The 24,161-nt window shown below is 32.7% G+C and overlaps 1 protein-coding gene across 2 annotated transcripts in view; it reads right to left on the reverse strand.

The window, feature by feature from the left end:
• LOC106619447 (uncharacterized) overlaps window positions 1-24,161 on the reverse strand; it is a 178,130-nt gene that overhangs the window by 102,372 nt on the left and 51,597 nt on the right. For both annotated transcript variants that reach the window (XM_036359477.2, XM_070109496.1), the window contains exon 3: window positions 9,927-9,945. The gene's annotated coding sequence lies outside the window, so the exon portion shown is untranslated. The remainder of the gene's footprint in view (window positions 1-9,926; window positions 9,946-24,161) is intronic.

Below are 24,161 nucleotides of genomic sequence, written 5' to 3' on the forward strand. Positions count from 1 at the left end.
CATAAAGCCAATTATGCGCCACATACCGCAGCGCACATCAAAGCAAAAATAAATAATATAAAAGATTTAAATTCCCGTTGACAAGCTGGTAGAAATTCAAAGCTGCTCCACACACACACACACACAAGCACACGCATTCAATACAAATTTCATACTTTCCGCAAACCTTTTTCATTAAAATGCTTTTCCTGACGGCCCCACCTGTGAAAATGTACTAGAACGTATGCCCCACACACCCACAAAATATGCACCAACCAATAAAGGTGGCAAAAAGCGCGCAAAAACGATATAAAAGCCGCGCTGAGTAGCGAATTTTAAAATCTAAATAAAAATAATGCAACAAACACCATCAGCAGCTGCCCGCGGCATACTTTTTTATCGCATGCAATTTATTAAACGCAGCAAATATTTCGAGTGTCGTTATGAAAGCATTTCTCGCTTACTTTTTGTGCCACATTGCGCTGTGCATGTTTTTCGGATAATTTTTCGCCATGGCAACCCCAGCTGTACGGTGTGGAATTTGCACAACATTGCCGTGGCCGCCGCCGGAAATATTTATTACATTGAAAATTGTCAAACTTTGCAGCAATGCCTTGATTGTTGTTGTTGCCGTACGCTTGCTGCTTTGTTGTCGGCTGCTTAACGCGTTAAATCGTCGCGAATTAGCAGTGTATTTGTTGTTGTTTACGCGTGTATTGTTGCATACTTTCGACGCATAAAAAGTGATTGCCAGTAGTTTGTAAAGATTTGCTTTTGAAATTTTCGCTAATAAAAACGTCTTAGAATTAGCCAAAGTGGATTAGGAAATAGCTGGGAAGTTGGGCAAATAAATTCAAGTTGTTTGGCTACAAGCAATATTTTTATGGCGAAAGTTGTTGAGGCTTGCCTAAAATGCGAAAAAAAATTAAGAAATAACGGTAATATTACAACACATAAAATAAATAAAATTTAATGGCGGTCGCGGAAAATAATTTTACGGATCATAATAAGACAAAAAATTGTATTTGTGTTGCTAGAATTTGTAGAAAAAGCCTGAGAGCGGAGAAAAGGTGTTAGAAAATGCACATAAATAACGCACTTCAACCTTAAGCAGGCATACATTTAGGCGCTTGAAATTAGTTGGCCATCTTGAGAAACCGCGGGATGACTGTACATATATCAGTCGCTCTAGAACTAACAAGAAAGCGCGATAATGACGTGAATAATTCATGAAATGCACGTAAATAAGTCTTCTGAACGCTAAGCGGGCATAAATTTAGGCGCATGGACTGCTTAAAGTACCGTAGGCTGACTAGATACATAACAATAACTTCAAAATGTACTAGAAAAGCGCGATAATGACATAAATATGTAAAAATGCTTAGAAAATAAGTTATTGCGCTTAAAGTAGGTATAGTTTTAGGAGTATTGCAAAAATTCTGCTTCATAGCGCAACAGCGGTTTTTACCAGATACATTTTTGTGCTACTTGAAACTTGTTATGCATAAGAGATTGCAGGTAATTTGTAAAAAAAAATGCATCGAAAGATGTGCATGCGTATTCTGCTGTGAATGCACACTTTTAGGCGACTCAAATATAATTGAACTTTACAGGCAAACAATAACTAATAAATAACGTTTTTATGACGTTCTAATTAGTTTTAAAGCATTAGTGACCTGGAAGTGAACAAAAATATAACCAAATAATTAAATTAGAATTCAGACTAGCATACTTTTGGGAGCGCAAAATAAAAGTTAGCAATCATTGAATCAAAAACGAGCATTTTCGTAATAAATTGGTTAAAAAATCGACAAAAAATAAGACATTTAGTATTAAGACAAGCATACATTTAGGCGTACAAGCATTCTAGGCTTTTAAAATCCGAATTGAAGCTTTTTAAGCTCTTAAACTGCACAAAAATGTAACGCATTTTTTAAAGTTCCCCATTTTTTATCGTTCATTTGTGTAAGCTTACTTAATCGCTTTTTTATCTACTTTTCTCTTTCTTTCTTCGGAAATTTATTGCAAATACACGAAACTCAATCACATTACCGAGGTTGGATATTAAAAATTTCCCTACTTTTTACAAATATACTGACTAATCTACCACAGGGATCAAGTCAAAGCAGTTGATACACAGAGCAAAGGTTAAAGGTCACTGCTGGTGTAAAACACATTATTTGTTTAATGGAAAAAAGAAATGCAAAAAGAGCGAAAGGAATATAATGAAGCAGAAAGAACGAAATACAAAGATTTTCTAATATTACTTTTTGTGCGGAAAGAGATGCGGAGTGAAGACAAAAGTCAGGGTCATATAAAATACAACGTAAATCTTTGATAATGCCAGCAACAATAGCAACAACAAACAAATCAACATTAAGCATATTGCCTATAAGTGTTGGAAGCAACAGTGAACAAGAAAAATGCTAAAAAAATAACAACAACAATAGCTATAATAATTTCAGCAGCCGATAGATTTGCTTATGACCAATGCAAACACACTACCACCACTACACGCATTGTAATAGAGTAATTTTTATTGCCATTTTCGATATTGTTTTTATTTTGCGCCCGCTCACCACTACATTTGCGTTAGTTAAACGTTATGCATGTAACAGTTTTGCCTGCAATACCCATGCGGATGGGCACACATGCACAGAAACACATACGCATACACATAAGTTAGGTCCATTACCCACAAGCGCAGCAGGCGCAGCGGGCAAAAAGGGCTCAAGTGGGCACACACACGCACGAAAAAACACATATAAACACATACACAGGCATAGCCACCCACACTGCCACAGCGTAATAAAGAAAAACTGTAAAGCATTTATACAAAATGAAAATCGTTGTGTTAAGTGAAAATGAAATAACAAAGCAATTTAAGCAGCCAACAAGGATACTCGATGCTGTGGCATGACCCAGCGGCCACCAAAGGGCAGCTGTATAAATAAACCAGTGACCCTGAATGCCGTTTGGCTTGACTTGCAATCTATTTGAGGGCGAAATAGCAGATAACAAAAGCACACATGTACATATGTAGACATGTATGTATACATGTGAGGGTGTGTGTGTGTGTGATTTTACATTTCACTAGAGAATTATTGAAAATGCGCATAAATGAAAATTTGTTGACCTACAACCCAAAGCACAGCACACGCATGCATACATACATACATGAAGACGCACACAGGGAAATTGGGCGAAAAGGGACTAGAAAAATATGCCGTAAAAAAATTGTGTCGCTACAAATCAGCTAGCAATATATAAGCTAATAATATAGTTCATTTTTCGGCCGAAAAAATAAAAACAGCAGCGTCAAGTAGCTGCATGAGTGGCAGCCTAGCATACTTTGAGGCGCGCAAGCAAGCAAATCTTGCTCTATATTTAAATATAATAAGCAAATGTTTTTTTTTGTGTTTTTTTTTGTGTTTTTTTGTTTTGGCTTATGTCAGTTGATTTGCTTCCAATTTTCATACTACTATTGTGTGTGTGTTATAAATGAAGATGTATTTGTTATAATATTCTCGCCGGACCTTACAAGTCAAAATAGCTGTTTATACGCAAGTACGGTGCATTTTAGTGAGTCAAAATTTACTTTTTATTATCACAATCAAATATTTATTTATTGTAAAGTGGATAAGTTGTCGAGAATGAAAACATTTTGATAACTTGATTGCTTGTGTATATGTAGATGCCTCGACATATTTCGTGCCTTTTGCAAAGTGTTTATGCTTTGCGGCCTACAGAATTACTGTAAATAAATTTGTTTGTACTTTTTACGGTATATCAAAGAGATTATGAATAGATATTATTTATGGAAAAATAAAATTTTGATACACATCTTCTTTTGAGGGGGAAATTACTATGGTTTTAAAGTACCTTCGAGCTCATAAGAGTTGAAAAAAATACATTCCTGCTGCCTACGCAATTTAGGGCTGCATATGTCAACGCTGAAATTCATACCCAGATCAAGTCAAGCGGCTTAATAAGCTCTCCGAATGGGAGCAAATAAATAAAGGGAAGCAAATTATGTCATTGAAAGCCCTAAATCAAGCAGCTTTATGGCTTTTTATAGGAGATAATTGCAACTGAAAAGCGATAGAATAAATGGTAATAGTTGTGCTCGCATTTAGGCTACAGCTTCAATTTTATTGAGTAACAAAATCGAGCATCCAAAGTGTAACCAAATTTTAAAGAATAGAGAGGCAAAATATTAGGGAAATACATTGCGAATAAAATAATGAATTTAAAAAACTTCCAGAAATCAGGAAAAAAATTCTTTTAAGGAGCAAATCAAATATATATCACAATTCAAATCAAAAAAAATATATATAAAAAATATATAAAAAATAAATAGAAACTAATACTAAGAAACCCAAAAACAATTTTTTGCTTGTAACAAAAAAAAAAAAATTAAGAAAATATTCAAATTGCGGTTAATTTTGATAAAAAGCTTAATAAAAAATTTATAAAAAGAAAAAAAATATTATTAATAAAAAAAATATTTAAAACAAATAAGCAAAAATTTTAACAACAAATTAAGATTTTGAAATATTTTCCAACATTTTTCTAAAGACTACAAAAAAAGAAATCAAAACATTTAAATATGAATTTAAAAATAATTACAAATTTATAATAAAAAAAATTTAAGCAAATCAACAAATTGAAATTTAAAATTATTAATAAATTTTAAATAATTCTCTAGAAAAATTTTCTACCTGTTTTCTAAAATCTTAAAGAAAAATTATTTACAAAAACCACACACAAATTTTAACAAAAAAATAAGAATTTGAAAAATTTTCTTTTGGCTTAAAATAAATCAAAAAATTTAAATACGAATTTAAAAATATTAAAAAGTTTCAAGTAATTTTGTAGAATTAAAGAAAACTTTAACGAAATAATTAGGAAATTTAGGTAAAATTTTCAAACTTTTTTCTAAACACTTAAAAAAAAATATTTAAAAACTTTTAGCAAAAATTTTATTTAAAAATTCAATATTTTAAAAAATTTCTTAGCTTTTATCTAAAGAATTAAAAAATAAATCCAAAAAAAAAATAAATATGAATTTAAAAAAATTCAACTTATAAATAATTGTCTAGCATTAAAAAAAAAAATTAAGAAAATAATTAAAATTTGAAAAAAAAACTTTTAAAAAATTTTTTTAAAATTTTTAATAAAAAATTATGTATTAAAAGAAATATTTTAAAATTTTTAACAAACAAATTAAAAATTAAAAAAAATTGCTAAATTTTATTAAATAACTTAAAGAAAGAATATTCAAAGAAAAATTTTAACGTGAAGATTTCATTATGTTACAATGTTCAATTGTTCTGCGGATTATTGCTTGTATGTGCGCGCGTGTGTATTTTTCTACAACATCTTCTACTTCTTCTTCATAGCTTTTATTTGTTTGCTTATTGCCGCATGACCCAGAAATCAAACTTGATCGACTTTTGTTTGTTGCAAGGCATTTATGCACATGTCACATGTGTGTGTGTGTGTGTATGCGCGTGTGTTGCTAGGCAGCTGACTGCGTCTTCACAACGCTCGCAATTGAGTTAAAATTGTATATTATTCTTTAATTTCTGTAAGCTTAACGGCCTCCACAGCCCTCCACTCACTCTTCACCCATGCTTTAGGTTGACTGTTTGATCTTTTCACATTTTTTTCTTGGTTTTTCTGTGTAAATTCGTCTATTTGTTCTGCATGGAAATTTGCTGTGAACTTTAAAAGCGTGTTCTTTTCAGCTAGCGTAAATTGTTTGCGCGGCGCGTCAAGCTGACTGGCCGGAGCTTCGCTTTCAAGCTTGCCGCCGCATTCACACGCTTTTGTGGCAGCGCTTTTGTTGCTCATTTGTTGTTGTTGTTTGTATTAAATGTCAATTACGGCGCGCTCACGCGTTGTCTTTGTCACGTGATTCACCGTTTATTATTGTAAAGACCTATTCATCTTAAATACTATGATTTTATCTTTGGAAAGCGTTTGTGAGTGGAATAAAAGTGTTCTTTAAGAGGGGAGATTGGCTTGAGCGGTTTAGGAATAGTGAAGGGCACTTGCAAGTTACGGTTTGGCAGGTTTTGAATATCTAATCTTTCAAAATATTAAAGGCATATAAAAACTAAATTGAAAAAATAAAAATAAAATATTTCAGAATACAAATTTTCGGAAAATATTTTTAAAAATTTAATACAAGTAGTGTAAAAAATATCATTGAAAGTTTTTGAAATTTTCAAATTTTCCGAAAGTATTTTTTAAAATTTACAAGAAAAGACTTTGAAATTTTAAAAATTTTGGAGAAAAAGAGCGAAATATATAAGAAAATTTTTTTCAAAAATATCAGTGGCAGTTTTGCAAATTTTCAAAACTTTCTTTAAAAATTTAATATGAAAAAAGTTGTTGAAATCTGAAAAACTTACCGAAAAAATATAACAAAATATATAAGGTAAAAATATTCTTTTAAAAAAAATTTATTGATAGTCTTGGAAATTTTAAAATTTTAAGAATACATAGATATGTTTTTAAAAATTTAATAGAAAAGTTGTTGAAATCTTAAAATTTTTTCGAAAAAAATTTAAGGTAAAAAAATTCTTTTAAAAAAAATTTTTTGAAAGTTTTGGAAATTTTCAAATTTTATGAATACATATGTATATCTTTAAAAATTTAATAGAAAAGTTGATAAAATTTTTTCGAAAAAATAAAGAAAAAATATTAATTAAAATAAAAATAAAAATTTAAAAAAATTATCTTGAAAGCTTTTGAAATTTTCTAAAACAGTTTCTTTAAATTTAATCTGGGAAAAGTTGTTGCAATTTGAAAAATTTTCTGCAAAAATGTTAAAATAAATATATAAGAAAAATAAAAATTGCAAAGAAAATTCATTGAAAGCTTTTGAAATTTTCGAAAAAAGTTTTTAGATAACAAAAAAATACTTTATTGTTGTTGAAATTTGAAAAATTTGAAGGACAAAACGATAAAAAAATTAACATAAAATTAAAATTAATTTTTTTTATAAATATATTAATAGTTCTTGAAATTGTTAAAAAATTTCGGCAAACAATTTTCGATATTTAATACAAGAAAGTAACATATACAATATTTTTGAATGGCGGAGTTATTTAAACGTGAATTCGTAAATTTTCAGATTTCACTGGTTCAGAAATGATTTTAGAAAAATTTTGATATACATATATATAACAAGAAAAATTTTACTTTAATATTTTTATTTTTTATTTATTTTATTAATTTATTTATTTACAGGCTAACAGGAAGATATTAGGTAAATATTAAAGAGAAAAAATTAGGACTTGACTTTCATACCATTTTTCTGGTACATTTAATTAAAATTTCAAATTTTATTTAATTATTGTATTTCAAAATTTTTTCTAAAAATAAAATTATGCGGATTCTTCTATAAAATTTAAAACAAAAAAGTTTTATTTGATTTTCGTGGTTTGTCATTATATTTACGAACTTTTTTAATAAGCTATCAAATTTTAATTATTTATATTAATTATAAAATTTGTTTATTTTGAAAATATTATATAAAAAATTTAAATATATTTTAGATGGGTAAATTGTTTTTTAATTTTAAGTATAAGTTCAAAAATTCAAAAATTTTTTCACTAAATGTACTAAATTTATCTACAATATTAAACCGCTTCCTCGTCGCTCCACCTGAAAGGTACGAGAGCTTATTAAAATTAAAAAATAGTAACTGTCAAATTCTGACATTTTCCATTTGCTACCTGTCAACGCAATATTGAACCATTTCATATAATTTTTAACGATTCCGGCGCAAATTGCAAATATTGTCCCCAATTTTTTTATTTTGTTTTTGTGTTATGTGTTTTGTTTAGACACAAATGGACGCAATGATAAATGAGCACACTCAGCTGTCCCTGGATTACGCAAAAAAAAGCAAAAACAAACTACTTAAATGAAAAAGTTGAAAAATCGCCATAAAGAAGTAAGCCAGAATTTTGGGTATGTCAACCTTAGCAGCGCGCGCAGGGGAGGTTGGCAAGGTGACAGCAGAAAATTGTCGCCTTATTGAATATTTCTTGACGTAGCTGCTAATAAAGCTGTCAGTTTTTGCCACTTTCGCAGGAAGAGTGCAAGAAAAATCGTTCGTTCGCTTCTTGTGCGTTTGTCAAGCGGTCAGCGCTTGAATTTTTTCCTTTTTCTGCCTTGCAGGGTGGCTGCCGCGCGTAGATAATGGATTACTGTCATTACTCGCAAAGCGAAAAATATGTTTTGCACAGCACTTTTATGGATTATTTTGCAACTGTGCGCATTTTTTATACACATCTGACATGTCTTCCGTTCGTATACTGTTATTCATACTTTCTAACGTTTTTTTTTTTTTTGTTGCTTACTTTCGCACTCATTGTGACAACTTACTTCGGCTTGACACTGGCACTTGTGCGTTTAACCGTTTTATGTCCGCCTGACATGCCAATTGGCAATTTGCATAATCAAAATCACAAAGTTCAAATAAACGAAATTTTTTCGGCGCTTACAACAAAAAGGACAATAGTTTGTAGACTACAAGTATGTGGCGTCTACAAGTGCTACGCATGTAATTTTCTGGCAATTTATTTACATACTCCATGCTTCTTCTTGCTATAGTTTGGTACTAGATATTTTGCGTAATTTGTGTGCTAATTTGCTCTGGTGTCCTACAGTTCAATTACTTTGGATTTAAAATTATATATTCAGGCAGGTTGCATGCCTCACTCGCATTTAGCGCAGATTTATGTCGCAATTTTGCGTAATTAAATGTGTATTAGAAGCGAAAAGTGACATCAATGGGCATAATAATGGCCAACAGGCACGAAGCGATGTGATAATATGGCAACACTGGTTGGCAGTTCGGTAGAAAATATTATATAAGAGTAATTAGATGTCAAAGCTGTTGCACAAAACTACTGTTGCTATAGTAAATATGTATTTGAAATTTATTTTGAGTAATATATAGCAATTTTTGAAATTAAAAAAAATTGTAAAAATAAAAATTTTGCAAACAAAAAATTGTAATAATTGAAATATAGCATTTCCTCGTTTTTTGTTACTCTTTAATGAGTTTTGAAAATTTAAAAATAATTAATGAAAAGTAAACTAAAATCTAATGGTTTTTTGTACCATTTAGCAAGTTTTGAAAATAAAAAATATTTGAAAATCATACAAATATTAATAAAAAAAATTGTATAAAAATATTAGTAATTAAAATATAGCAAACTATGTTGTGTTTTCACTATTTTGAGGAAGAATGAGTTTCTAACATTGAAAAAAAAATTGCCAAATATGCAAATTCTGATAAAAAATAAATTGAAGAAAATTTTTAGTAATTCAAATATAAATAGCACTTAATTTTTGTTTTTAATATTTAGCGACTTTTAAAAACAAAACAAAAAAAATCTAAAAAAATTTTGTTGATATTTTACCATTTAGCGAGTTTTGAAAATTAACAAAAATTTGGAAGATATCAGAATTCTTATAATTTTTTTTTTAATTTTATTAAAATATAGCATTCCATTTTTTATTTAATATTTAACGATTTTTTAAAAGTAAAATAAATCGAAAAAATTTTGTTTTTTGTACTACTTAGCGGGTTATGAAAATAAAAAAATATTAGAAAATCATCCAAATTTTGATAAAAAAAAGTTAAAAAAAAATATTAATAATTAAAATATACATACCATAATTTTTTTACCATTTAGCGAGTTTTGAAAATTAAAAACAAAAAAAATATTGAAAAATATGCAAAATCTGAAATTTTTGTTTTATTAATTTTTAATAGTTAAAGTACAGCATTTAATGTTTTTTTTTGTAATAACTTGCACATTTTGAAAATGATAAAAAAAAATTTAAAAAATTTTTAACGTGAAAAAAATTTATAATTAAAATATAGCAATCTTCTTAGAAATATATTTCCAAATACTTACATATTGTGACTTTTTTGAACTGTAAAAAATGAAAAGATAATTAAATTAGTTACAATCTCTCTAAATCATTTTTATTTATAATATATTTTTAACACTTTGTCAAGGTATAGAAGATACATTTTTTTTTTGCTCTGAAAATTTTAGTATTGATATTTTTTAAATTATATTAATTTCTGTTCAATTTGTTTGCTATTTTTTTAATTTTTTATTTACTGAGAATATTTTATTTTTAAAACTCTCAGCTTTACTAAAGAAATTAACCCCAAAATTTTGGCATAAAAGCTTTCATTGTATCGATTTGACTAGAAACTCAATAACTGGACAACAAAAGCGGCAACACTGCCCTTGGGCAAGTCGGGCATCGAAATCACTTAATGTGGCTAAAATAAACGCGACTTGCAGTTTTATTTTATATTTCGTTATTTCTTATTTTGTTTTGTTGCTTTGTCCATTTTTGCGATGCTGACTTAAATGGGAGCGATTTTATTTGCTTTTGCTATCAGTCAAAAATCTATGTAACGCCCTCCACAACCGTCAATGGCAACTGGTGACTTTCAAGGTCGGCGTACTTGAACCGAAGAAGTAATGCAAAAAACCAAAATTGAAAAAAAAAAACAATTAAAAAGACGAAATTATATACGCTAAGTAAAGAAAATAACTCGACAAATAAAATTATGCAGCACTTGAAATGTTTGCTCACCATTTAAAGTAAAACAACAACTTACGTAAGTAAAAATAGGCAGCACGAGCAGAATTTCGGCAGACTAAAACTTTGGTGGACTTAAGAGCCACATTTAATTAAAAAGTGAACAAAAAAATTCAATCAATATTAAAATTTACTTGAATTGAAAAGTTAATATTAAATTTTTATAAAAAAGTTAAAATTCTTCAAAAACAAATTTTCAAAAAAATATACTTTTCCATAAAAAAAAACTTTCGAACTTATTAGTTTTTTTTACAAAATTTAATTTGACTTAAAAAAATTAAAACTTTTCAAAATAATATTAATATTTCTCAAAAAAAAATATATATAATATACAAAAAAAAAAAATTTATTGAATAATTGATATATAATTAAAACCAATTCACCACCAGTAGCAATCAACATTTCTCTTGAATTTGCGGCGCACATTTTTTATGCTCAAACACCTAGCAGAATCCAATCACACACATACACAGCCGCTGATCAAACAAACACCTTGACTGTAGCACGCTGCGTTGGGCGTAGCGGCAATTAATCGACGCTATAAAAGGCTTGAAATTCAGCAACTTTTTTGTTGCTGTTTTTTTACTTTATTCGCTGCCAAAGTGTTTTATATGCATACGTGATCATTCAATGCTGACCATTGGCAAAATAAAGCAGGTAACTGAGTGTACAAAATTGAACTGCATTCCAAAGTATTGACGAGCTACCCAAAAGTGAGCTGGTTGCAAGCGTAAGGTGTGAGTCAACATATTAAGCAGCGGAAGTGAATGGCTTATGATTTGAGTTGTTAAAGGGAATTAGATTGTGGAAATTGAATTTTAAAAATAATTTTAAAAATTTTGTAAATTTTTTTTTCAAAACTATGATCTATTAAAGTAACAAATATATTAAAAATTTATTAAAATTGGCGAGTTATATTATTTAAAAAAAATAAATGGAATTAAAAAAAAAAGTTTAAATAAAAAAAATAAACTAAAAAATATATAAAAAAAATATTTTTTAAATGTCAAAATATTAAAAAAAAAAGTTTAATTTAAAAAAATTAAAACAAAATATAAAAATTGTATGTTATAAATTTTAAAAGCATTCATAATTAATAAAAAATAAATAAATTATCTAATAAAATATCTAAACATTTTGAAAATGAATTAAAAAAAAAATTTTAACAGAGTAAAACACAAATATTTAAAATATTATTTTATCAAAAATATTTAAACATTAAAAGGTTATTAAAAATATTGATATAAATTATTAAAAAATTTCTAAAATGTATCAAAATCAAATTCAAATATTTTCAAATACCAAGCAAAATAAAAAAAACCTTGTATATGTTTCAAAAGGCAATTTTTTTTATTTTTAAATATTTTTGAAATGCATTTTGAAACATATAAACATTTAATTAAAAACAAAAACAATATACAAAAAATTTTTTTTTAATTTTTTCAAATTTTCTAAACATAATTTATTTTTCGATTTTCTTTTTAATTATTTAGATGTTTTGACTTTCCCTATATCTATAACTTCTGTGCGAAATGCATTTGTCATTTAGCAGCTTGTCAGAAGTGTCACACAAAAAAAATTCCGTTTACCTCAGTCGCAATGCATTCACGAGAACTCTAACATTTTTGTGTGTATGTACATATATATATATATGTATATGTATGTGCCCATGCATTTACCACTCTTCCATCCCCTACGCATTTTCTAAATTGCATATTTGAAAGTAGATTTTGACATTTCAGTTTTGTTGCACATTGCAGCAAACGCCGACAGCGCGCTGTGCTTCTTAAGAATTCTCCAGCGCACACCGCTCGCTCATGTGCTTGTTTATGACTCAATTACGCTGGCGCGCTCTTTTGTGTTTTGAACATTTCCATTTGCTTTGATTGATGTGACAGTTTGTAATGTGGCTTTAGTGTGGTTTTAATTAATTTTAATTACAAAATCCACCATTTGTCACTCAGCAGAAGCTGAAAGTGTTACTGTTGGTACTGTTGTTGTAACGTTTCAATTTTTTGTGAAGCTTGAAATTAATTATGTATTTTTTTGAAGTTGTTGCAACAACAAGTGAGTAGATGTTGACAACATCTTGACAAGAAAGTAATTAAGTTGTTGAGAAATTTTTTTTACTTATGTTTTGTAATGAATTTATTTTTGTTAAATATTATTTATTTCAAGAATTAATATTTTTTATAATAATAAAAAACAAAATTAGAAAATTATATGCAAAAAGCTTTACTTTGACTTTTAATTTTACTAACATATTTTTGATATATTTTTTTATTTAAAAATACATTTTTTTTTATAAACAAAAACAAAAAATAGAAAATTATATGTACAAATCTTTATTTCGAATTTTAAATTATTTAATTATTTATTTTTTAAATTAATAAAATAAACTAAACAAAAAATTAAAAAATTTTTCTGAACAAATATTTACTTTGAATTTAATTTTTTTTTGTTAAAAGTAAGATTTCAGTAAAAACTTTTTTTTTTTTTTATTTATATTTTGCATTAGAAAAAAAATTTTAAATTTACTTAAAAAAAATTTTTTTTGTTAATAAAATACCATTAAAAAACTTAACGTAGCTTTCAAAATTTATTTTAAAAGTTTTATTTTTTTTATTACCACAAAATTTGCCAAACGAAAAAAAATTTTATTCGAAAAAATATATTTAAAAAAAATTAGACCTATCAATAAGGATTATAAAAAAAAGTTACAGGAGTTTTCAAATTTTCGTTCAAACATGACGACAAAATTTGTCAAATTTTATTCGAAAAAATATATTGAAAACAAAATTACACGAATGTAAATGTATGAAAACGAATTATAGTAACATTTGTTGCTAATTATACATACATATGTATGTATATATTACTTATGCTGAAATTTTATAGCCGAATTGTTATAACAAAAAAAAAAAACATTCATCAAAATAGAATTTAAAAATAAATTTTGTAAAAAATTTAATTAAAATATTTAATGGGAAATTTTTTTTTCGAATTTGAATTTTTTCTTTTTGTAAAAAATAAGAAATAAAATAGTATTTCATGTCGTAAAAAATTACGGTAGTTTTCAAAATTAATTTAATTTTTGATGACAAAAAATTTGCCAAACGAAAAAAAAAATATTAGAAAACAAATTTTATTAAAAAAAAAAATTTATTAGAAAACAAAACTGTATTGAAAAAAAAACAAACATTATAAATAAAAATTATAAAATATAAAATTTCTAATTATAATTTAATATAATTTACATTTATGATGACATTATTTGTCAAGCAAAAAAAAAGTTTTAATAGAAAAAAAATTTGTTTTGAATAAAAAAAAAAATATGTAAAAAAAAACTATTTCGAAAAGCTTGTTTTCATTTATATATTATTCATAATAAATTTTTCTGTTCAATGGTCAAATTGGCATAACAAATAATAATTATAAATATTTCTCTTTCCAAATAAAAACGAAAAATCAATTTTATAAAAAATATTAAGAAAATAACTCGACCGCAAACATGTGGCAACTAAATATTATTAATGACTTAACTAACGTTATTTCTCGCTTCTAACATTTCGTTCAATGCTGCAATTTTTAGTACAAGCCAACTACCGTTATCGTTTCCCGCTTGCTGCACACTAATAATAAGTTTAAGTGATTCGATAAATTTTCATGCGACCAGCATGCTCTTAAATTCGGTTTTAATTAAAGAAAATCCTTTAGAAAACCAACAAATCGAATCACTGATTTGTGAACCAGCCGAGCGATCAAGCGTGACACGCAACGACAGACTTTTATGTAGTGCGTATATATATGTATATACATATATGTATGTATGTAAAAGTGTATGCATACATATACATATATAAAAATGTTTATGTACATATGTATATGTACATATGTAATCACTTAATATTTAATACGTCGATATCTCTCTGTGTGTGTGTGTGTATGTGGATCTGCTTCACCATTGGCATCAATTAAAAATCAATCAATTTGAAATGTAATCAATAGGAATTTTATTTCAAAACAGCCCAGCTATTTGCTCATCTCTAACTACCGACAATCCTTCACACACACATACATGCATACGCACACACATAGTTGAATAATCAAAAGTTTACAAGCATATTTGATGTGTGTGCACCACAAACTGTAATGAATGCATTGAAGAAAGTAACGGTAAATCTTTGCAAATGAAATATATATGTGTGCAAACAAGAAATTTGATAACTTTGAGGGGAGCTGGAGAAGGAAAAGGACAAGCAAACTACAGTGAGACAGAGTTTTGCTCTATGACACACACAAACACACACACACATATAAAATTCGCACTCATGCCTGCCATATGCGTAGCTGAAAAGCACATAACTCGAGCAATATGCTTTAAAGCGCTCAGCTATTTATGTTATGGTTCCATTCGTAGTTTGTCGTCGTTTCGACCGAAATCTGCAAGCGCTTTAAACGAGACACACATATACCACATGTACGCTTGTACGGGTATATATACATATGTGGCATGCTGCATGCACCACACTCTCTACACATATCACTTTCCTGCATCAATTTCGTTTGCCCCCCTCTCCTGCGCTGCTGCTTTGCGCGTAAAATATAATATATTTGCGTGCTCTTACTTCTTGTTTATACTCCTTTTCGGTCATAAACGACGTTAATAGGTTAAACACATTAGGTCAAAGTGCATATGTGCTCACTTTACTTACATATGTATATGTTTGCCTATGTATGTGTGTCTACTTTTAAGGAGCAAATGCAGTTTTCAAACGGGAGAGCGACAGCTTTCAAGTGTGTATGTGTGTATGTGTGTTAATGGCTTTGTGTGCTTTTGAGCAGCTTGCAGCGGAAAGAAAAACAAAAATATACAGTTAATGTCTTGTGAAATCACATATTTATGCCGTTAAACGAATTTTACTTTCTTTTCATATATGTGTGGCTCTAAAAGAAATGTATAAGTAAGCTTCAAACACTTAAGTTGACTTGAGCTGAGAGCTTTAAGCAATAAAGCAGAACAAAACCAAATTTTGTGTCGGAAATTATAGCTCTTTATACTTAAGCGTACGAAAAATATGAGGACGTTCCCTTTCATAATATTCCATAAGTAATTGCATCATGTAATCGAGGCAGCTTTCAGTTACCGACCTCGCGAAACCGCCAGTTATCGCACTAAAGATTCACAAGCCATTGAAATGTGCTCTTTCCATGTAGATCCGCATTCAACAAAAAACTGACAGAAATTTCGTTCCAAAGCTGATCGCTCAGAGAGCGTTAGTGTAAACTGAGCTTTTTGTTACGAAGTCATACGAGATTGTTGAAAAAATATTATATGCAAGCCTATTTTTCACTACCAACTCTTGCACCGATTCGCTAGAGCTTTCACTAAAAAAGTTTAGAAAAATATTTTAAAGCTTTAACGCAACTTTTACGAAAAAAGCTCTAATTAAATAAATTTAAAATTATTGCGGATTTGGCAAGCTTTTGACAGTGGTTTCTGCACGCAACTGGCAGCGGAAATTGCATAGAAAGAAGCTAATGAAATTCGAGAGTACTAAGTGACCTCCAAAAAGCTTCATAAAAGTTCAGTGAGCTTTGCAACACTCTACACTTTTTTTATTTGAAATTTTCACGCTTTTAACTGCTTGCGTTGCGCGAGCATTCTTTAAAAGTTAAGTTTTTAGTCAGCTTCTCTTACATTTCTACAACTTTTGGGTCTATTTGATTAAAAAGAATGTTTCGTAAGCTTTCTTGACAGGATTCGTAGTTTCAGAGTTTCATCAATTTAAACCCTACGGAGCTTTTTTCTTTCAACGCCGCCGTGTTGAGTCCATTTCTTTTACCTTCTACGCATATCAAGCTTTTCGCTTTGGCGCGTGTATCTCACTCTCACATATCCTTTACACAGATTCGCCATTAAGGTAAGTGAGTTTTAATTTGGCCCAAACACTATGAAAACAAAATGTGAACCGAAAAACTTTGGCAAAAGTAAATTTTCGAAAAACAGGTGCTCTGTCTGCAGACACTTGTAGATGGAATACAAGGCAGCACATATCCCTTTTGCGCTCAGTAGGATGGAAATAAAATTGCAATTTGAGCAAGTGTGTGTGCGAGTGTGTGCGACTAAAACAGGTTGTGCATGGCTGGCAGTTAGATGTAGAAAAAACGACAACACGTGCAACAACAATTACAAATACGGCACTCATTTTACGGTGTGCTATGCCTGTCACATATGTATGTGTTTGTTGTTTTTGCTTTTTCATTGTCAAACCCCGAAAAAATTCAAAAATTTATGGCGCTGTCACTGTTCGATTTCTGCATGAATTATGGATTTGATATGATTTTTTGCGGCGGAAAATAGACGATAGCGCGCACATATACACACACAAACACGAGTGCATATAAAAGCGAAAATTCGTGTAACAGAACAGGAAATGAAGAGCGGGGGAGGTGAGAGCGGAGAGGAAAACGATGTTTGGTGTAGAATTTTAATTGATTACACACGCGCACACATACATACATACACATTTACTACGTATTATACACATATGTATATGAGGGTGGAACGAAAATAATTTTTTTTTTTTTGCTTAGCCTGAGGGTAAAATTTTTATTGATTATAATATAAGAAAATTTTTGAAAAAAAAATTGTTTTTTAACATCTGGAGGCGGCTTTTAAAGTTAACACGACGTTTTAACACGAAACCATTTTTTTAGAAACAAAACAATTTTTTTGGTTTAAACTCTTTACAACTCGCCCAAAAGAGGACTCTCCACAGCTTCTAGAATGCTTAAAAAATTTTTTTTTCCAAACATTTTCTTTGTATATAATCTACAAATTTTAAACTCAGACTAAGCAAAAATAATTTTTTTTCGCTCCACCCTAATGTACATACCAACATATGTCTGTGCTTAGCGCATATAACCATTTTTCGCCGCGCTGCAAGAATCTTCACTATGAATTACTAAATTTTCGTTGGCCATAAAAAGAGTTTGGTTTGAGGCAAATTCTTGTTAATTTTATGAGTTATAAAGAGTATATGATTTGAATTAAATGTGATTAAATAGTTATGAATAAATTTGTGATAGAAATCATGCTGAAAAGTGAAGTGTTGATACGCATAAATTAAGTGGTGGAATAGAATTACAAAGCTTGTGTTAAACCATGCGCTGAATATGAATTATGAAAGCTATAAAGTCGCGAGCAGCTACTGGGACACTAAAAAAGGAAGTAATGAGAAAAAAATGTTAGCTTACGATAGAAAAAAATATTAAGGAATAATTGAAGAAAGCAAAATATTTCAAAATTATATGTTCAAAGTGGTTCAATAAAAGTTAAGAAACCCCACGGTATGCTAAAAGTTCGCAAGCAGGAATCTCGCAGGCACCAGATTTGGTTGGCATGTGGCACTGAGAGAGTTAACGATGCTAGTACAGGTCTGGACAGCTGTAAAATGAAAGAAACCCGACTAACTTTAAGGAGGCTTACTCGATCAGCCACAACTCAGGTTCGCGATACCTGTGGAGTAAAGAAATCAACGATTTATTTTCAGAAGAACTACCTGTAAGTGGTTAAATCAACATATGCCGCGAACAGATTGTAAACTACGCTAGGGTTGAGTTAAAGTTTGGCGGCAAAGGAATCAAAACTTCAGTTGTTTGGTAAACAAAGTTGTGAGCAGGCTTATGGAAGAAATATTTTTTGGAACGTCTTTTAAGTAGTCTACCACAAGAGACTGAAACGTTATACCTACATATAACCACATTAAATCCGACTAAGAAACATAAAAAGCCAACAATATCAAGTTGGCAGCTTCGCCGAAGCTCGCGAAAGTTGCAAAAAGCTAGTTAGTATTTCCACAGAACTACAAGTAGAACAGTTATTTCTGCGCACCAGCAAATTGCAGAAAACTTTAATAATTTTCACGGAAACACCTACTCCACTTTACCGATGCAGCTAACATTGCTACGATTGCTAAAGTTCTGCGGCGACCAACAACTGCAAGCTCAACTTTGCTACTCCACTCCGACACACATTTGCCGCGTATCCTTTTCCAAGACTCATTACCAAACGCAGTCGAAGAAAAGTAAAATCACGAATAAATGTAAACAGACAAGAATATTCAATGTCATCAACTCAACAACTTAATTACCCAGCACTTAAGTGAGTCAGGCGCGCGTAGCATAACCTTCATTGTGGGTGTTTCTAGTTAGTTTTGCTTTTGTTTTTGTTTGAGCGAAGTTACAACCGACACTTTTCTGCCAAACAACGAAATAGCGAAGAGTGCGGCAACTTTAATGAGCAAAACGACAATGACGAGGCGATGGAGATGAGAAGGTGTTGGCGGTGATGGCGGTGATGGAAGCTCGACAGGCTTTTTATGCGAAAGTCTTTAGTTTTGTATGCCGAGCGGCGCTCAGAAAAACCGTCTAATTACAACGCTGTCTGTGGTTGCTTAGAAGGTATGTCGGGCAGACGCTGGCGAGCTCGAGTTTTTTTTTGTCTCTGAGTCTTCAACTAATGACCTAAAACTTAAAGTCTCATTCGCATATTTTTTCTATACACTTTCTTCGCATAATTGCTAATATTTGCTACGTACAAGCCTTACTCGGCTTGGACGGTTGGTAACTCTCTCTCTGCACAAAGCAAGGCAAAACAATACCAAGAAAATGTTGTACGTACATGATAACAAAAAAGCCCTTGACAAGTGCGAAAGTAGCATCAACTATGTGGAAGCGAAAAAACTGCAAAACACTTTCCATTCGCCCTAACCACACCATCTAACGGCGCCGCACCCTGATCTACTTGCGCTTTGCACAACCAAATTCATGCGGACTGCCGCACGACGCCGCACAAATGGCCTTCTTAGCATCATCATCATCAACAGCCGCAGTCAGCCAGCTCGGGTGACTTGTGTGCCAAACGTCGACTGATAGGCCGTAGGCTGTTGACGCTTGTACGCTTGAATGGGATCAGTGTTTTGTTGCTTTTTCTACCATTGCCACTGCTGTCATTATGTAAGGAAAAAGCGCTGACAAAGCGTGTAGCTGACCTGCTAACCAAAAAACAGAAGCAGTGCAAGAGCAACCGAGCCTCATCTGCTTGGCCGTGTCGACTGTGCAGACAGTTGGTTTGCGCCTTTGGCGTTCGACCTGCTCTATATAACTCACACAATACCGAGTACTTATGCTAATGTGTACATGTTTCGCACTCATGGCGGGCGTGGTGCGGCGCACAGTCGGCGCGTACTCACTTTCTTTGGCCACACTTGCTGTTAATGTGCTTTTCATTGCACGCGCGTGTATTGTTTGTCATTTTCAACACAACGTTCTACATTTTCAGCATCAGCGGCAACGCGGTGCTTTCCTCGCACGCTGTTGTCGTTTATGTTTTTGGCTTGGCTATGTGTTGGGACAGTTTCCGCCAAGTATAGCCTACTCAGCTCGCCAATCTAAGCGTCATTTGCTTGCCGTCCATCATCCGACGACCAGTGTGGGCTGAGAGCTCGTCACATTTGTGTTGCTGAAATCCGCTAGACATGACGGCTTGACTGTACGCTATAGCGGCACATAAATGTCGCGCGCCTTACAAGTCGCACAAGCCGTGTATGCCGTCGCTCTCCTCTAGTTGGTTCGCGCTCTGGTCTGTTTTTTTGCGTATACTCCTGCGCCGCGCCGGTCTCACTGTCAGCCATTACCATTTTTAGCATGTCGGCGCGCATTGACAGCGTCTCAGTTGTCGCTTGCCTCGTGGCTTGCATGCTTTTTCAGCGCCTTTTTTGGCTTTTTCGTTGGCCACCCGTTCTTTCCTACTTTTACAGCTTTGCCGTTTACAACGTTTAGGCCTATCGGCGCTTTGGCTTTATGCGCGCCGACCTCCGTTGTATGTTGTACGCTTTTTGCTGCAATGTTCCACTTTGTATGAGTGCTGACAAGTCTACGTCTCCGCGCTGACCGTTTTTACATGTCGCACTTGTTTGCTTTCAGCTTTTGTTATCGTTTTTGCCTTTTGTGGCAAGCTGTGACTATTTGTTTTGGTCGCCAGTGCGTTTTGTTTGTTTGCACACTCGGCCGGCCGCAACGAGCGTGGACGTAATTTTTTATCAGCCTTCGGTGCTTTCTTCCTGTCGCCCCTTTCGTTAGGCTCGTTTTTATGGCTGCATTTCAATAAGCTGTTTCTGCTGTCTTGTTGTTATTATTTATGTTGATTTGTTTGTTAGCTGTCAAAATTCAACAATAGAAGTATGACAGCTGACAGTGCTGTTTTCACAAGCACATTACTGTACGCAATTGGACGGACAATAGCGACCAACCAAACAACTAAGTCGTTAGATTGTGGGTGTAAGAAAAGCGAAAATTCATTAGAATAGTGGGGTTGCCTTGCGGAAGGTAATTTCCTGCGCTGAGTGACCGCTACACTGACCTTTTCGTAACTCATTTGTGGCGGTATGTGCGCGTAGCGCTGATAAGAAATATACGATTACCTCGTTACTCGCTTGAATTGCGCAAATAAATTGCTGGTGATTTGTACAAATTGGCCTAAAATGTACGAAACTCTGCTTGGGGTTGCTCCAAGTGTGTGTGTCTGGTGACAAAGTGAACCTTTTTTCGGTGTGTCTACAATCTGCAAGATAAATTGTCACACGTTACCGCATATCTGTCATGTGACGTCAAAATGTCAGCATAAGTGTGAGCATACTATAACTGCGAGCATATAGCGATACATACAGTGTAGTTGTGAGATGATAAGGAGGCCAGAAAAGCAGAAATAAATACTGATTCAAGCAAAAGAGCAGAAGTAGGTATATGCTTCAGTAGAGAAAGTAGCAAAGCAGAGTCGTTCTAAGAATTTCATTCTTACAGCACTAAACTTATCAGTGGTTCTATATTGAGGTTTTTAGGAAGCAGCTTACTAGGCTCGAAAAATATTTAAATGCACAATGTGTGTAGAAAAGGTACTTAGCATACCGAAATACCTCGCGTCTCTTAATGAGCTTCTCTCTTTCTCTTCGACGACATTAGCAAAATTAGAGCAGTAATCAATTTCAATCGCTTCTCTTCGCCTTCAAGGTCAAAAACGAAACTCTCTGGAAGAAGATGTTGGATAGACTTCCCTACAGACAGCTGGTATAGAAATATATGTTAATACCGAGCACCCTCACTATAAGCAAGTTCTTTGAGGCGGAAACTTGTCAATAGCAGTAAAACATATTGATATTCCGAGTACATGTAAGTTATATGCAGAAAATATATCCAGTTTGTGGAATACAATGTGTTCAATGGAGGCGAGAACTAGGAAAAAGGACAAAGTTCTTCGTGCAACTTAGATAAGTAAAACTATAAATCTATCATCAATCGTATTTTCAGTGTTTACACTACAGTAATGTTTCTGACTTTGAGGGTTTGATGTCCCATATTTTATGTTGTCAGAATGAAGTTGAGATCCTTCTTGACTTTCTGTGCTCTTGCTTGTACTGCTTGACGCGTATATGTAGTAAGAATTTTGCCGTGACGTTTTATACTAATTGCTTCGTCAGCAGTAACGTATATTCAGTCGTAACAGATACCGCTCTATATACAGCCAAAAACTGTAACCTCAGCAGTATGCTACAAAATTATTTCGAGAATATTTTATGTCGCTACAGCAACAATCGACTTTTTGTATCTTTGCAGTCGCAGCTGAAACAGGGTTTACTCTTTAGTGTCCGCTTTCCGTTTGGTAACGGTATTTCGTCTCAAACAATCTAGCCCTTAACGTAATTTAAAAATTTCGCCATAAATTTCGACACTTCAGTTGCACTCCGCTTCTTTTCCACTGTGCGCATATCTTACTCTTTTTAATTTCTTTATTCTTGAATAGTTGCCACTGCAATTTCGGCTGTGAGGCAGATATTGTCTGCTCGCGCGATTTTGTCACAAAGTTGCACTGCGTTTACCTGCGCCGCTTGCACTTTCCGACTCTTCGGCCTTTACTTCTTGCTTCATATGTGGCGCTGGCATTCCTTGCTTGCCGTGCTTCGCTCTTTCTTTTACCGCGGGTTTTATGCCAAAGTTATGCTTTATGCAAATTTATGACTTCCACGCATCGCAATGACATTGCACTCGCATCGGTTGAGACGGCGACGGTGGCGGCTGTAAAAGTTCCGTTTCAACATTTTTATGGGATTCTGTAAAACTTTCAACTGTTATTCAAACAAGCGGCGAAATAAAATTGTAAAATGTAAAATGCGCATATAAAAAATGGAAATAAATGTGTGTGCAAGAAATTGCATACGCCATTTGTGTGGCTCGTTTAGAAGCCGAGCTACAGCGCGTGCGTGTGTGTTGCAGTGTAGTGTGTCAGCACAGCAGGAAGTCGAAATTGCGGATTTTTTAAGCTTTGACACTTTTCCCTTGTTGACTCTTCAACGCAACTGGCAATTTCCGACTTTCGAGCATTTCATTTTTTATACTTCAATTTTTGTTTTTGCTTTTTGGCTGCACCAACCAGAGTGTCCATAAATAACTCAAACTTATCGTTTGTTGTCAAGGATTGAGGTTAATTTAAAAATCGAACTGTGCGAAACGAAATGCATTGCTTGCCAAGGCGGGAAGACACGCTTCACTGCGAATTCACACACAAAAGCGGAGAAACAAAAGCGCACAGCAAATAAATAGTTATAAATTGATTTCCGAACACTTTCACTGCAGTGCTGCTTCACTTCGTTGCTGTGCAGTGCCGCAGACGCAGACGCATTCCAATAAGTAACGGCAGTTATTGCGTGTTCTTTTCACTCTGTAACTGTTGTTGACATGTCTGCTGTCATTTGTCAGCGCGCTGTACTTTCAACAACGCGTATTTCCTACAGCCCTGCGCTCTCACAGGCTTGTGACTGCTGCCTCATTGCCAAGCGGCGTTGCAGAGTCACTGACAGACTGTCAGCGCGTAAGTGACGCAGTGTATTTGCCGCGGAAGATGGACAACTCGCATTGGCAACACATATTCGTATATGAGTATGTAATGCTGTCAACGACAAATATTCGCGCATTGCAAATGTAACGAAACCGCAAAACCAAACGCAAACATACAAACACAGGCGGAAAGTGCCGCTGCCCGCGCACCAGTCACAGTACGTCAGTGGCCGGGCAGTTGTCATGGAGTTTACCGAGTCGAAGTGCAAAGTGCACGATTGCCACTGAATGGGCTCAAATGTAACAGAATACGATGGCGCAGCGTGGGATTGCTGGTGAACGTCTAATGGCTACGCCCATTTGGCGGTGCTGGTGGTGGGTGATAGGTGCAATTTGTTAATGAGCGCCAAGCGCACATTGCGGCGGCATGGCTGCGGTGTTTTGGGAAGTAATTGAGTTCTGGTTTTTGTGGCGGAGCGCGGTAGCGCTGCCCAAATTGCGGTGCAATGCAGAGTTTAGCAATGCCGTGGATTGCTGGCAGAATTTAGGCAAGGTTTTGCGTGCGGGTGCGGTAGCTCAAAAGTATATATAGCGATGTAGCTTAGGCTTAAAGTGGTGGAGTTTCCGTTGCAAAG

This window comes from Bactrocera oleae, chromosome 5 (genome assembly GCF_042242935.1).
Source record: "Bactrocera oleae isolate idBacOlea1 chromosome 5, idBacOlea1, whole genome shotgun sequence".
Lineage (NCBI taxonomy): Eukaryota > Metazoa > Arthropoda > Insecta > Diptera > Tephritidae > Bactrocera > Bactrocera oleae.